Source organism: Saccostrea cucullata, unplaced genomic scaffold (assembly GCF_032062105.1).
Source record: "Saccostrea cucullata isolate Sc308-1 unplaced genomic scaffold, CSIRO_AGI_Scuc_v1 ctg1072, whole genome shotgun sequence".
In the NCBI taxonomy this organism is placed as follows: domain Eukaryota; kingdom Metazoa; phylum Mollusca; class Bivalvia; order Ostreida; family Ostreidae; genus Saccostrea; species Saccostrea cuccullata.
In genome coordinates, this window is record NW_026934223.1 from 10432 (window position 1) to 24516 (window position 14085).

General features: G+C 35.3%; 1 long non-coding RNA gene across 1 annotated transcript; it reads left to right on the forward strand.

Annotated features, from left to right (window-relative positions):
- Positions 1-6073: 6073 nt before the first annotated feature.
- Positions 6074-10472, forward strand: LOC134240223 (uncharacterized). The gene is made up of 3 exons (XR_009986391.1): positions 6074-6158; positions 9172-9346; positions 9664-10472. It is a non-coding gene; the product is annotated as an uncharacterized LOC134240223 (long non-coding RNA).
- Positions 10473-14085: the final 3613 nt, after the last annotated feature.

Here is a 14085-nt window from a genome sequence, read left to right on the forward strand (position 1 = left end):
TACAACGTAAAGCTGCAAAAGAAAGGTACGTTAATATTGTGGATTAATACTACTATAATTCATACGTGTTTTGAAGTAATCTCGTCACAAGTCTTTATGTATATCTATTAATTTAAAACATTTCATAAAATATTGGATAAGACTGAAACCCCAATATTCCTTTTACACAATGCAGGGGCGGTCGGATCAAACTCGTCTTTTTCCGTATCGGAGATCAAGACCCGAAGAGGATTTCGGAAATAGCCGAGTAGCTACGATTGAATACGAATGAATCTGACGTCACAGCGGAAGTGACGCCGAGCTGTGTCTGCACTGGCTGTGTTGAGATCGAAGGAGGCTGTATATCTTCGTGTTTCTCCGCGTTTTAAAGCATGTTTTCCTATTGTTAACATATTTTTATTTATTACAGCATTTTCTTGGCAATGTTGACGCGAAGAATGGGATTTTTCGAATGCAAACTGCAAGGTTAGTGAAAAATTGGAAACAACGAAATGACACGATCTTCCCTCGGCGTCTGATTGTGAACTACGTTACGAATAATACGAAATTTACGCAAGCTGGTGAGGATTCTGGAATCTTTTGAGAGTATTTACTGAACATTATTCACGATGGGATGTTAATTTGAACGTTTTTAATCAAAATCTACGATTAGAAAGTAGCCAGGCATGCGCAGTAGGGGGGTTAGTTGTGCCTGGCATGACTAACCCCATTTACGCGTGCGCTAACTAACCCTGCTGAGACTGACAAAAAACTGACTAAGCCTTGACTTTAGGCAAAGTCCAAAAAATAAAATGCATGCAAAATAAAAAAAAAGAACACCAGCACAAACATTTCAGAAACAAATAAAATGATTTAAAACAAGATAATTATAAAATAAATAGAAAAAAAACTTAAATTCTAAAATTATTAACTAAACTAAATTTTAATAGAAATGTCCATGTTAGTTGACTAAGTTAGTCAAATACTAAGACAATTTTCAATGGAAATTCTTGTTAGTTGACTAAGTTAGTCAAACTAATATTAACAATTTGAAGTGGAAATTCTTGTTAGTTGTCTAAGTTAGTCAAAAAATAACACAAAATGCAATAGAAATTCTTTTTAGTTGTCTAAGTTAGTCTAACTAAGGGATTTTTTCTTGAAAACCCCAAATTCCAATAATCAAAATAATTCCAATTTTAAATAATACACTGTTATAAGATGATTTTATATAGAGCCGAACACATCCTAGAAGGTATGGAGCATCTCAGTTTTGTTGGGTAACATATAGTTTATTCTATGCATCCTCATGAAACAAAATGAAATTCAGAAAAAAGGCTTCTGTGCCTTGTGCCCAACGATCACACAAAAACAGAACACGTGAAAAAATCTAGTCCTCATGCGTGTAGCAACGTTTTTGAAAGGAGCACCCAGAAAAATAATTGACACTTTTATCTGAAAACCCTAGGGAAGGGTTGGTATATGGTTCTTACTTTTTCACAACACAATTCGATCCATAGTTATGATGGGTTTTGATGCTAAAGAAATACGCACTCTAACTCTCGATCCCCGCCTACATTTTGGAACCATTTTTTTCAATATAAATAGCAATTTGGCCATAAAATCTTTGTTTAATGCAAAGAACAGTTCAATGGTAATTGATGAATTGTCTTAATACCAGCGCTAAACAGTACATTATCTATAATTCCAGATCTTGAAAAAAAGGGGGTAGACGATATTTATGTTCCCCAAACGAAGTTGGGGAACATATTGTTTTTACTCTGTTTCTTATTATTATTATTATTATTATTATTATTCCTGGGAAAATTTTGTCCTTGAGTGATCTTGTAAACTACACATCCGACTAAGGTAAAATGTTTTTAGGGTCAGTAGACATGTTATGTAGATTGGCCGAACAAAGGTCATTTTGTGCGCACGTGCTTGCAAGAGCGCGCACGTGCAACACGTGAAATGACCGATTTAACTTATATAGGCGTAACTTTTTAAATTTTTGATGAAATGCTTTGAAACTCATAATGTTAGGATATATTAGTAAAATAGACAAGATGACATGGTCAAAATAGCAAGATCTCACGCGCATGCACGTGCGCTTTGCTCTGATTGGCTGAAACTAAAGTCTCAATATCTTTCTTGTTTTTTGACGAAATCCTTTGAAATTTTGAACACAGCCATGCATTAGGATATCCTACAACAGGAAATATAGAAATTATCGTAAAAAAACGTGCATGCATGTGGGCTGCAATCTGATTGGCTGAAACTTTAAATAGCTATAACTCCCTTGGTTTTCAACCAAACAGGATGGGATTCGGAACATAGATATATAAAATGGACTTCTACAAGAAGGTATGGTCAACATGCACATGCATACACGTAAGTGTACGTGAGCTGCAATCTGATTGTCTGAAACTTTAAACAGTTATAACTCCCTTGGTTTTCAGCCAAACAGGATGGGATTTGGAACAAAGATATATATAATGGACTTTTACAAGAAGGTATGGTCACCATGCACATGCATACATGTGCGTTAAGTGCGCTGCAATCTGATTGGCTGAAACTTTAAACAGTTATAGCTCCCTTTGTTTTTCAACCAAACAGAATTGGATTTGGCACATAGATCGATTTAATGAACTTCTACAAGAAGGTATGGTCATTATGCTCATGTATGCACGTGCGTGCACGTGAAATTGGTAAAATCAAAAATACACTTGAATGAGCGAATTTATTAATACTTTTGGATTAAATACTTTAATATTTAGTATATTAGGATATATAGATTGTTTTGACAAGATGATATGGTCATTACGTACATGCATTCACATGCGCATACATGCAATGCTAAAATTTGAATGATCATGGTACATTTCTGAGTAAACGTTGTTAAAGTCTCAAATGCATAGAGCTTGTGTTAATTAATGAAGCTTACAGGGAATTTGGCACCAAAAGGGAGTTGGGGAGCGTTTGGGGAACATCTGTAACGGTCCCCGTTACAATTAGCACTAGTTATTTTTTTTCTTATTTCTTCTCCGGTACTTTTTTTGTCCGCGAGTGTTCTCAGAAACTGTTCACCCAACTGAGCTAAAACCTTTTTAGGGTTAATAGGTGTGTAGTGTAGGTGTGCGGAACGAAGGTCATTTTGCGCGCATACGCATGCACGTGCGTGCGCGTGAAATGAGTGAATTGACTGATATATTTAATATGGATGTAACTTCTACATTTTTTGATGAAATGTTTTGAAACTCATTATATAAGGATATATAAGATGTATAGATATGATGACATGGTCAAATTTGCATGAACTTACGCGCATGCACGTGCGCTTTGCTCTGATTGGCTGAAACAAAAACCTCAGTATCTTTTTTGTTTTTCGATGAAATGCTTTGAGATTTATAACATAGTCATACATAAGGATACCCTACAATATGATGTATAAAAATTTTCATGAAATCACGTGCATGCACGTGCGCTGCAATCTGATTGGCTGAAATTTTAAATGACTATTACTCCCTTGGTTTCCAACCAAACATGATGGGATTTAGAACATAGAAAGACATAAAGGACTCCTACAAGATGGTATGGTCAACATTTACATGCATGCACGTGCGTGCACGTGCGCTTTGCTTTGATTGGCTGAAACAAAAATCTCAATATCTTTTCAGTTTTCTGACAAAATGCTTTGAAATTTAAAACATAGGCATACTTTAAGAAGTCGCACAAAGTGATATATAATAATTGTCATGAAAACACGCGCATGCACGCTGCAATCTGATTGGCTTAAACTTTAAATGGCTATAACTCCCTTGTTTTTCAACCAAACAAGATGGGATTAAGAACATAGACAGGCATAATGGACTCCTACAAGAAGGTATGGTCATCATGCACGTGCGTGCACGTGCAATGAGTAAAATAGTGTAGACAAGATGAAATAGTCATAATGCTCATGCAATGTTGTTTAAATCTTAAATGCATAGATTATGCCTATTTTAATGAAACTTACAGGAATATGGCACGAAAAGGGAGTTGGGGAGCGTTTGGGGAACATCTGTAACGGTTCCCGTTACAATTAGCACTAGTTTCCATTGAAATCGGAGTTTCAAGCATCACCATATTTTGAAATAGTCTTGGATATGATGAAATGTTCCTTATATCTTTTCTTATGTTTTAGGCAAATAAATAAAACATAAATATATCAATAAAATATAATGTTTCAGTTGTAAATCGCTTTGAAATTGGTGGAAAATAAGCATTTTTATCGTTTTTTGTCAATAAACATATGTTCCCCCCCGTGTCACACAAAAAGCTTTGGTATGAATTTGTGAAATAACATTCCATATTACCTGTAAAAAGGAATTTTTGTGACACGGGGGGGGGGGGGGGGGGGGGGGGGGAGATGTTTTAAAAATAGTTTCCGTTTTCCGTTGATTTCTATAGTGAAAAACACAAGTTTGTATGTTAACTTTTGAAAATTGACTTTGAGGTAGGGGGGAGAACAATACTATCGTTCGCAGTTCTTACAGTAAAACGGGTTCGAGAAAAAGCGAGAAGGGGGAACCCCCCTCCGATACTACGTGCCCGGTCTCAACGCTTCTTTATAAAACTGAAAAAACTTTCGGTTTCTATTCCCTTGGCACCTCTCCGTGCGCTGATTTAGAGGGGGGAATCCGTACCCCCAGCCCTCCCCCGAAATGTACAGAGTTATTAAATGTATATACTGAAGCACATTGAAAATGACTAATTGGAACCACCCCCACACACACAAACCACAACACGAAATAGGTTTTTTTTTTTCTTTTGCTTGTCGAATGTTGAAAATTTTTGCTTTGGAATATTTTGACTGGGGAGCACCTCTACCCCCTTTGGAAAAAAAATTCTGGAGATCCGCGCCTGCCCTCTGTATATATGTAACGGACCTGAGCTGCTTGGATCTCACGCACAAGTACTTTAGATGCGTACACGGGAATAACCCATGTAGTACTCTGATGATTAACGAGAATAACCCACAAATAAAGATCTCCTATAATATGTAACACAAGAATTACCTGTGTTTGGACTCGTAAATAACTACAGGGAAGTTAAATGATAAGCCTTATTTAAAGTTTACAAATTTATTCAATAAATAAAAGTCACAATATGTATATTAATTAATATTCAATTACAATAAAATCAATGGAAGTCGGGAATCACCCAAATTCACAATGAATTACTACACTAACACAACCTTCGTATTACGTTAATACGATAAAAGGGGGGGGCGCACTAAACGAGAATGACCCGAATAGTGAGTAATAAATACTATAGAAATACCTAGAATAACCAAAGTATTTCTGAACGAATCTACACAATCTATAAAAGCTATTTAAAGCAAGAAATTTATCTCTATAATTTCTATATCAAATCCTAGTCTTAATTCCTGCTTGAATATTCCTATAAACGCAACTAGATTATCACTTTAAATTGATCGAATTCCTAAAATCTATCAAAGATAAACAATTATTTACACGGAAAGACCTCAAGACTCACTTTCAGTCAAACCGTAACAAAATTATTTAATCGTTTAATATCGAGATTAACCCAATATAAACGTCTTACGATAAATACTACTAATTAATAGTGAAACGAGATTAACCCGTATTCACTATAAGAAAAATTGATGAATTAATTCAAAAATTACTAAATTCCTAATGAAAAATGCTAAGAATCAAATAAACAACCGCTAACCTCAAAATCTAAATGCCGAGTCCCCCGGCAGTCCTTATCCTTTGCTTATATAGCTCTCGACAGTCCCCCCGGAGACCCACGCGCTTCCCTAGGGACGACCGGCAGATCTCCGGTATCACCGGCAGTCACCGGCAATAATCATTGTCAAATAATGTTTAATAATAACAATAGATAATCCACATAAAAATATGACAATCATAATGTAAAACATTTATACAATATGACAATATCTCCCAAGTATTAGATTTCTATAAAAATGCTTAGTACAGAGAAATTACAATTAGAATCGGGCTTGATATTCCGCAAAATAATCATCATGATGGCGGTTTCTATAAATAAAGTTAGAGATTTAGAAACGATATGTACAACAAATCTAGCGTATTACAATATTGATATTCATCCAGGATAATAAAATTATAATCATAAGATTATGTTCTTCTAGAAACGTAAGTACAGTGAATCAATAATAAGAAATTTAACCGATTATGCGATCTACACATGGGGAAAAGTACAATGTACAAACAGGGTAACACGAATTCTATATAAAACAATCGGCATAATTGTCACAATCGTGACATATACGAGCAGAGATCTGTGTGTTTAGATCCCCGATATTTCTTGTATAAAACAAATCTTATTTGTAACCGTTTGAAGGCATGCTATGCATGCATGTCACAAAACTCAGTTGGTTAAGGATCTATTTTACCTTTGGGGCGAAATGACTTGCCACCCTTATAGCGCCCTCTCTCGTCTTAATATGCAACCTTGCATAATTTACAAATCACGAAAGTACATTTCATAAGTTGACGAATTGCAAGTCTACGAATTACACGTGTTCATTGACATATAAACTTGCATTTACATTTTTAGCTCACCTGAGCCGAAGGCTCAAGTGAGCTTTTCTGATCACACTTTGTCCGTCGTCCGTCCGTCTGTCTGTCTAGCTGTCCGTCTGTAAACTTTTCACATTTTCGACTTCTTCTCAAGAACCACAGGGCCAATTTTGACCAAACTTGGTACAAAGCATCCTTGGGTGAAGGGGAATCTAAATTGTTAAAATGAAGGGACATATCCCCTCACAAGGGGAGATAATCAAGAAAAGACAAAATTAGGGTTGGGTCATTAAAAAATCTTCTTCTCAAGAAGCACTGGGCCAGTAAAGCTGAAACTTATGTGGAAGCATCCTGGGGTAGTGTAGATTTTAAATTGTTCAAATCATGACCCCCGGGGGAAGGGCGGGGCCACAATGGGGAATCAAAGTTTTATATAGAAATATATAGGAAAAATCTTTGAAAATCTTCTTCTCACGAACCACTGGGCCAGAAAAGCTGAAACTTATGTGGAAGCATCCTGATATAGTGTTGATTCTAAATTGTTCACATCATGACCCCCGGGGGAAGGGCGGGGCCACAATGGGGAATCAAAGTTTTACATAGAAATATATAGGAAAAATCTTTGAAAATCTTCTTCTCAAGAACCACTGGGCCAGAAAAGCTGAAACTTATGTGGAAGCATCCTGGTATAATGTAGATTCTAAATTAATCAAATAATGACCCCCGGGGGAAGGGCGGGGCCACAATGGGGAATCAAAGTTTTATATAGAAATATATAGGAAAAATCTTTGAAAATCTTCTTCTCAAGAACCACTGGGCCAGAAAAGCTGAAACTTATGTGGAAGCATCCTGGTATAGTGTAGATTCTAAATTGTTCAAATCATGACCCCCGGGGGAAGGGCGGGGCCACAATGGGGTATCAAACTTTTACAAAGAAAGATATAGGCAAAAATCTTTGAAAATCTTCTTCTCAAGAACCACTGGGCCAGAAAAGCTGAAACTTATGTGGAAGCATCCTGGTATAATGTAGATTCTAAATTGTTCAAATCATGACCCCCGGGGGAAGGGCGGGGCCACAATGGGGTATCAAAGTTTTATATAGAAATATATATGAAAAATCTTCTTCTCAAGAACCACTGGGCCAGAAAAGCTGAAACTTATGTGGAAGCATCCTGGTATAATGTAGATGCTAAATTGTTCAAATAATGACCCCCGGGGGAAGGGCGGGGCCACAATGGTGGAATCAAAGTTTTATATAGAAATATATAGGAAAAATCTTTGAAAATCTTCTTCTCAAGAACCACTGGGCCAGAAAAAGTGAAGCTTATGTGGAAGCATTCTTGGGTAGTGTAAATTCTAAATTATAGGAATCATGACCCCCGGGGGAAGGGTGGGGCCATTATAGGGAATCAAAGTTTTACATAGAAATATATAGGAAAAATCTTTGAAAATCTTCTTCTCAGGAACCACTGGGCCAAAAAAGCTGAAACATATGTGCCCATGGAAAGTTCATGTGGTAGTGTAGATTTCAAAATGTCTAAATTATGATCAGTGGGGTAGGGTGGGGATGCATTATGTATAACAAGGGGGAAATCTGGTAAAGAACAGAATGGTCAAAGCTTCTCAGGTGAGCGATGTGGCCCATGGGCCTCTTGTTACACTTGTCAAGTTATGTTGGATAATTTACAATTAACAAGTTGTGAAAGAACAATTGACAAATTATGACATTAAGATTTACAAATTACAAATTCAGGTTTACAAGTGTGCATTATAAGAATTACAGAGTTGGAATTTTGAACCCGTTGGCTTTCCATAATACCCTGACAGTCTGGAACATGTTAATTAGCCAGGTGGCTGTGTGCGTGCGTTCAAGCGTGAAGTGATTTCCTGTCGTGATATAAACAAAGGGATTATCAGCATGCACTGAATAAACATAGCAGCTAAGGAATATCGCCTCAACTGGGCATATATATATTTATTATTGTTAGGAAATAAGGGCATGGCGCCGAGAAAAAAGGGCATGGCGCCGCGCCATGCTAGTTTGCTTTAGATTTAACACTAATAAACTTTTAATATGGCTACCTGGCCAGTAGGGCTACTTTCTTGTCAGAGACTTCTGGTTCTAAAATTTTTCTAGGAAAATAATATAAGGGACCTAATTTATTTGTTTGCTCTTGAAATATATTGAGATAATGGACTTTATTCCAGCTCAAAAGTCCATTTAACATTCCAAATAGGAGCTGAGCAAACATGACCTCCAGAACATCAGAGGTCGGATCAGGTGTCATAGACAAGTGAGCATCACCTGCCGAACGGTCACAGATGATTGATGATTCACCAATTCTCTGTCAAGAGGATTTAAGTACTGGAGAACTTTATTTAGATATGGTGCATGTTTCTCATCATAAATCCGTTTTTGAGACATACAATGTATAACCCCATTTGCACCCCAGGTCCCAAAAAATTTTAGCTGCTCACCCGAAAATGAAAAAAAAACTTAAATTATCACTTCTTAGATCTCAGTTTGTTGACAGGAGATCTTACAAGCAGTAAGAAAAAATACTTGTGCATTTTCTAACACAGATGATGCTAATCAAGCTAATCAATCTTTTCCTTTATGTTGCAGGTTCACATCATTCTGCCCATTATTTTGTTCCTGATAAGTTTTGGAATTGTAGTGTTGACATTTTACCAGAAGCCCAAGGAAAGTTTCATGGCACTAGGATTGGTTGCAGCTGGGATTTTCTTGTATATAATTGGAACTTGGAAACACAAACCAAAGGAAATTGCAGACAAACTCCGTAAGTTTTTAGTGTGTTTCATTTTGTTTTGTTTTTTTATTTTTAATATTCATGGTTTGGGGAAACCCCTAAATTCATGCCTTACATGAAAAAGTTAAAATTTTTAATTAAATGTTTTTTTTCCTATAGACCAAGAAACCAAATTTTCGAAATAAACCAATTTTTCCCTTAAACCACCAAACATTTACCTCACAAAATAAGTGATTTAATTGTGATTTTACAGTACTGCTGTACTTTGGACTGTATATTGAATGCTTTTCATATTACAAGTATGGTATTGTTAATACATGTCTAATATTTGTTTTGTATATTGACAGATTCCCTTAATATCTTCATCCAGAAGATGCTTCTTGTAATGCCACCAGACAACTCGGATGAAATCGATTGGGAATAACAACTTCCTTATAAAGAGAAGAATAAATACAGAAACAATGACCAAAGTTGAAGAATAAAAGGATAATTTTTTTTTGAAAAGTTTAACAGCACATAAGATTATTTAAAAAGTATTAAGGAAATACTCCACATGAGTTTGATCTGATAAGAAAGGCATTTATTTTTGTGTGTTTTTAACTTTTATGCTTTGTGTGCAGATGTTTTTAATTTATATTTATATTATCACTGCATAAAAATTTTGTAATTTATTGTCATGAAATTATGTTGGTTTTTTAACTTCAAGGCTCTATTAGGATATGTACTTGTTTTTGTCACCCGAGTCAATCAGTGAGCTATTGCTCTCTGTTGTAGTGTCCATCAGTCATTATCTTGTACATTTTCAGCTCTCTCTGAAACAGCCGAAAAAAGGCACATAGATGTATAAGTGGTATCTATTAGTAATAAAGGAGAAAGTTTTATTGCAGGTATATTGCATATATTTGCCCCCCACAAATGTCAAATTTTGAAAACTTCCTGAAATGTGCTGAATTCAATAAATTGTATGAGAAATATAAATTAACAGAACATATTATTGTTTCAAAGTAGTTTATTCACAATTTTTGTTTTTATGACGTCACAACAGTTTAAAATAGGATTTTATATCCTTTTTCAGAAAGAGGACAAAATGGACAAAATTTCAACAATTTTAGCTTTAAAATTTATAGAGCGCAAGTTTGTTCAAGAACAATATTTATATATTTCATTGATATCATTCTACACATTATATCAAAATATTGAGCCTGAACACACATGCGCTCGGTGACTTTTACTCAAAATATCTAAGAAATATGTACATTTTTCTGTAGAATTCATAAAAAACTGAAATTTACGTCATGTTTGTGACGTCATTTCGTACATATGACGTCATTACTTATGAAAATATTCAGTGCGTTGAAGTCAGCATATACCCTCCTGTTTAAGAACATAATTAAATATTTCTCCATCAAAGTTTGGTTTGGGGGGCAAATATCGGTTTTTACCGAATCAAGTTCTTTAATGCAGTATTTATAAACTTCAATCTTCAGTCCTAGAAATGGAGTAGGCCATGAGGGACTGAAAGGACACAAGCATTAAAAAATTAGTGGCCGCCCTCTTTTTCATAGCAAAGTATTTTGTATTTCAGTAAAAATTTCATTAGTGAAGGGTTGTTTTGCCATCCTGCATCTGTTTATTTTCAGCCAAATACTAAATAATACAGTTCTAAGTTGTGTTTGAATAATAATAGGTAAAATTCCATCCAAGTACGTTACTGCATGGTGTTTAATTTTTGACTAGTTCGTCTTCATTTTTGTGTTATGGTTTAATTTTGATTCATAATGCTGATAAGCATTTATTACAGTACATGTATGTATCTGCATAGCCACAATGGTGTAGAGCATAATAGATTGATAAAATTAGAGCATAATAGATTAAGTATTAAGAAGACAAAGTTTTAATATAGTAGTTATTATTTGTATGCATATATATATTTCAGTAGTGAATATTTTTAGAAGATAAAAACCTGCCAGTGCTTTCAAACTGTAAACTTAATTCCCATATTTTCTGGTCACTTTATTTTATCAAGAATATTTGCACAAATTGGTACATTTTGTATTATGAGCAAGAAGAAAACTTTCAGTACATAATTTGGATGTTATGTGTACATGAGAATGTAATTTTAGCAAGCAGCCTGTCTTGTAATTTAATAGCTACATAAAAATTAAGATCTCAAGACTTATCAGTCCTTTACTGTAAATGAATTGCTTGGAATGCAGCATTGTTTGTTTTTCCACATAATAAAAATGATGAAGTGTTATGAAGTTGAAATTTCAATGTTAGAATATTCACAATGTCAAGGTTCCTCTACACAAATCCTCAACAAAGGTCACTGTTTAAAAGTCAGGCTAGAAATTTAAGTTCGAAAGATCCTCCTTACTATCTCAAAAAATGTGTAATGGCTTTTAGCCATTAAATGACAGATTTGAATAATGTTTTCTCATTGGTTGATTTATAATTGACCATTCTGTTTTGTAATCACAAGCCAAACTTTTAAATAGAAACATTTGTCCAGGGTTTTTGAGGAGGATCATTATCATAAATCCTTTACATAGTGAAGATGGTATGTTAAGTGAATCTCTTGGCTCTTTTTGAATAAAAATCATGGTATGCGTTCTTATCCAAATTGTCTGTCACTGTCTTTGTAAACTTCTCAAGAACCACTGGGCCAATTTCAACCATACTTCCCACACAGTACCCTTAGGTAAAGGATTCAAGTTTATTCAAATGAAGGGCCACATCCTGTTACAAGGGAGATAATTACGAAATAGCAAAAAATAATGTCATCATCGAAAGAACCACTGGGCCAAGAAATATGAAACTCATATGGAATCATTGTCAGGTACTGTAGATTCAAATCTGTTCAAATCATGACACCCAGGGATAGGATGTGGTCACAATGGACAATCAAAGTTTTACATAGGAATACAGTGGACCCTCATTTATCCGAACGCTTTGGTTCCCAGTCAATTTGTCCGGAAATGTGAAGCATCCGGATATCTGAATCACCAGTTAAACAAGATAAAATAACATTTAAAAATTTTGTTCTGTTGAAAAATCATCCGGATACTGAAGCATCCGGATAGCTGGTGTCCGGATATCTGAAGGTCCACTGTATATAGAAAAGATGTGTTTGTGAAACACTATGTGCCCAGCAGCAACAAAGTTCGAAAAAGCTACTTTTAGCATATAGGTCACAGTCAAGGTTACGAGGTCATTTGAAAAAACTTCATTAGTGGAGTATGCATACCAAATATGAAGTCTGTATCTTTAATGGTTCAAAAGTTATGGCAAAAAGTCGAAAAAGCTATTTTTAGCATATAGGTCACAGTCAAGGTCACAAGGTCATTGACCTTGGTGTCATTTGAAAGTACTTAATTAGTGGAATATGCATCCTCAGGTACTGTAAGAAGGCATTCTCAAATATATTAAAATTCAAGCCCCCTCCCTCCCCCCATCCACCTCAGTAATCTTTCAGGTCTGATCTGATATTTGCTTTTTCCTAGCCGATGTGTTCAGGTGAGCGATGTGGCCCCTTGTTTAGCTCACCTGAGCTGATGGCTCAAGTGAGCTTTTCTGATCACATTTTGTGCAGCGTCCGTCTGGGATTTACTTAAAGGAGCCATAAAAAATGATTTTTTAACATATGAATGAAAAACAAGAGGCCCATGGGCCACATGGCTCACCTTAGTAACTTTGTTCTTTACCAGATTTAACACTTTGCAGGGATTTTCCACTACCCCATGTAGGGCCGAATATGGGCCTCATTCCCAATAGACTATTGCAAAACCCCTCCCTTTTTCCCAAAAATGAACTGCCTATGTTCAATTTTTGAAAGAAGAAGAACTCAAGAAGGTAACCTGAACATTTTACACAAAATACAAACATGTTTAGGTTTGGAAATTTGAATGAAAAGAACAAAATTTTGAAGAATCTTGGGTAAAACTTTATTATAATGATCAATTCTCTGATTCATAGTTCTGAATAACTAAGTAAAAGATCAATTTTTATTCATCTTAAGCATTTATTTCTTGAAAAACATCATACAATAAAATTTCCCAATAAGTAATAAAATGTCATAAAATTCCCAATTCCAAGGGCCTGGGTCCCATTCCCAAAAGTAAGTGGAAAATCCCTGCTTTGTAATACCTATTGTGGCCGGTCTTACTGGGGTACAAAGCGCATCCTTGAATGAAGGGGAGTTTAAATTGTTAAACTGAAGGGCTAAGTCCCCTTGCAAGGAGATATAATCAAGAAAAGGCAAAAATAGAGTAAGGTCATTAAAAGTAAAAAAAGAACCACTGGGCCAGAATTAAACTCAAGCTGATAAAAATTAAGCTTTTAAAAACTTATGTGGAAGCATCTTGGGGATGTGTAGATTTTAAATCGTCCAAATCATGATCCCCTGGGGTGGGTCACAATCGGTATTACAAGGGAGAAATCTGTTAAAGAACAGCATGACCTAAGTTACTCAGGTGAGCGATATGGTCCATTGGCCTCTTGATCTTTTCGTATCTTAAAAACTTGAGTGAAAAATCAAATTTTAATCTTTTAATGTGTGGGGGGTAGATTTAGAGATTGTCATCGCCTTGTATGTCTCAATATTAAGTATTAAATCAGAACTTAATTTTTAAAAAAAATTCTTTCAAGGGTAAGAAACATATAAAGGCCTATCGGTGTATTGTGGCACATCCGATGGTCCTATATTTACCGAATGCCGGTATACGACAACAACAAAAAAAGTACCTTACATCCTCTATTTTTAATTCTAC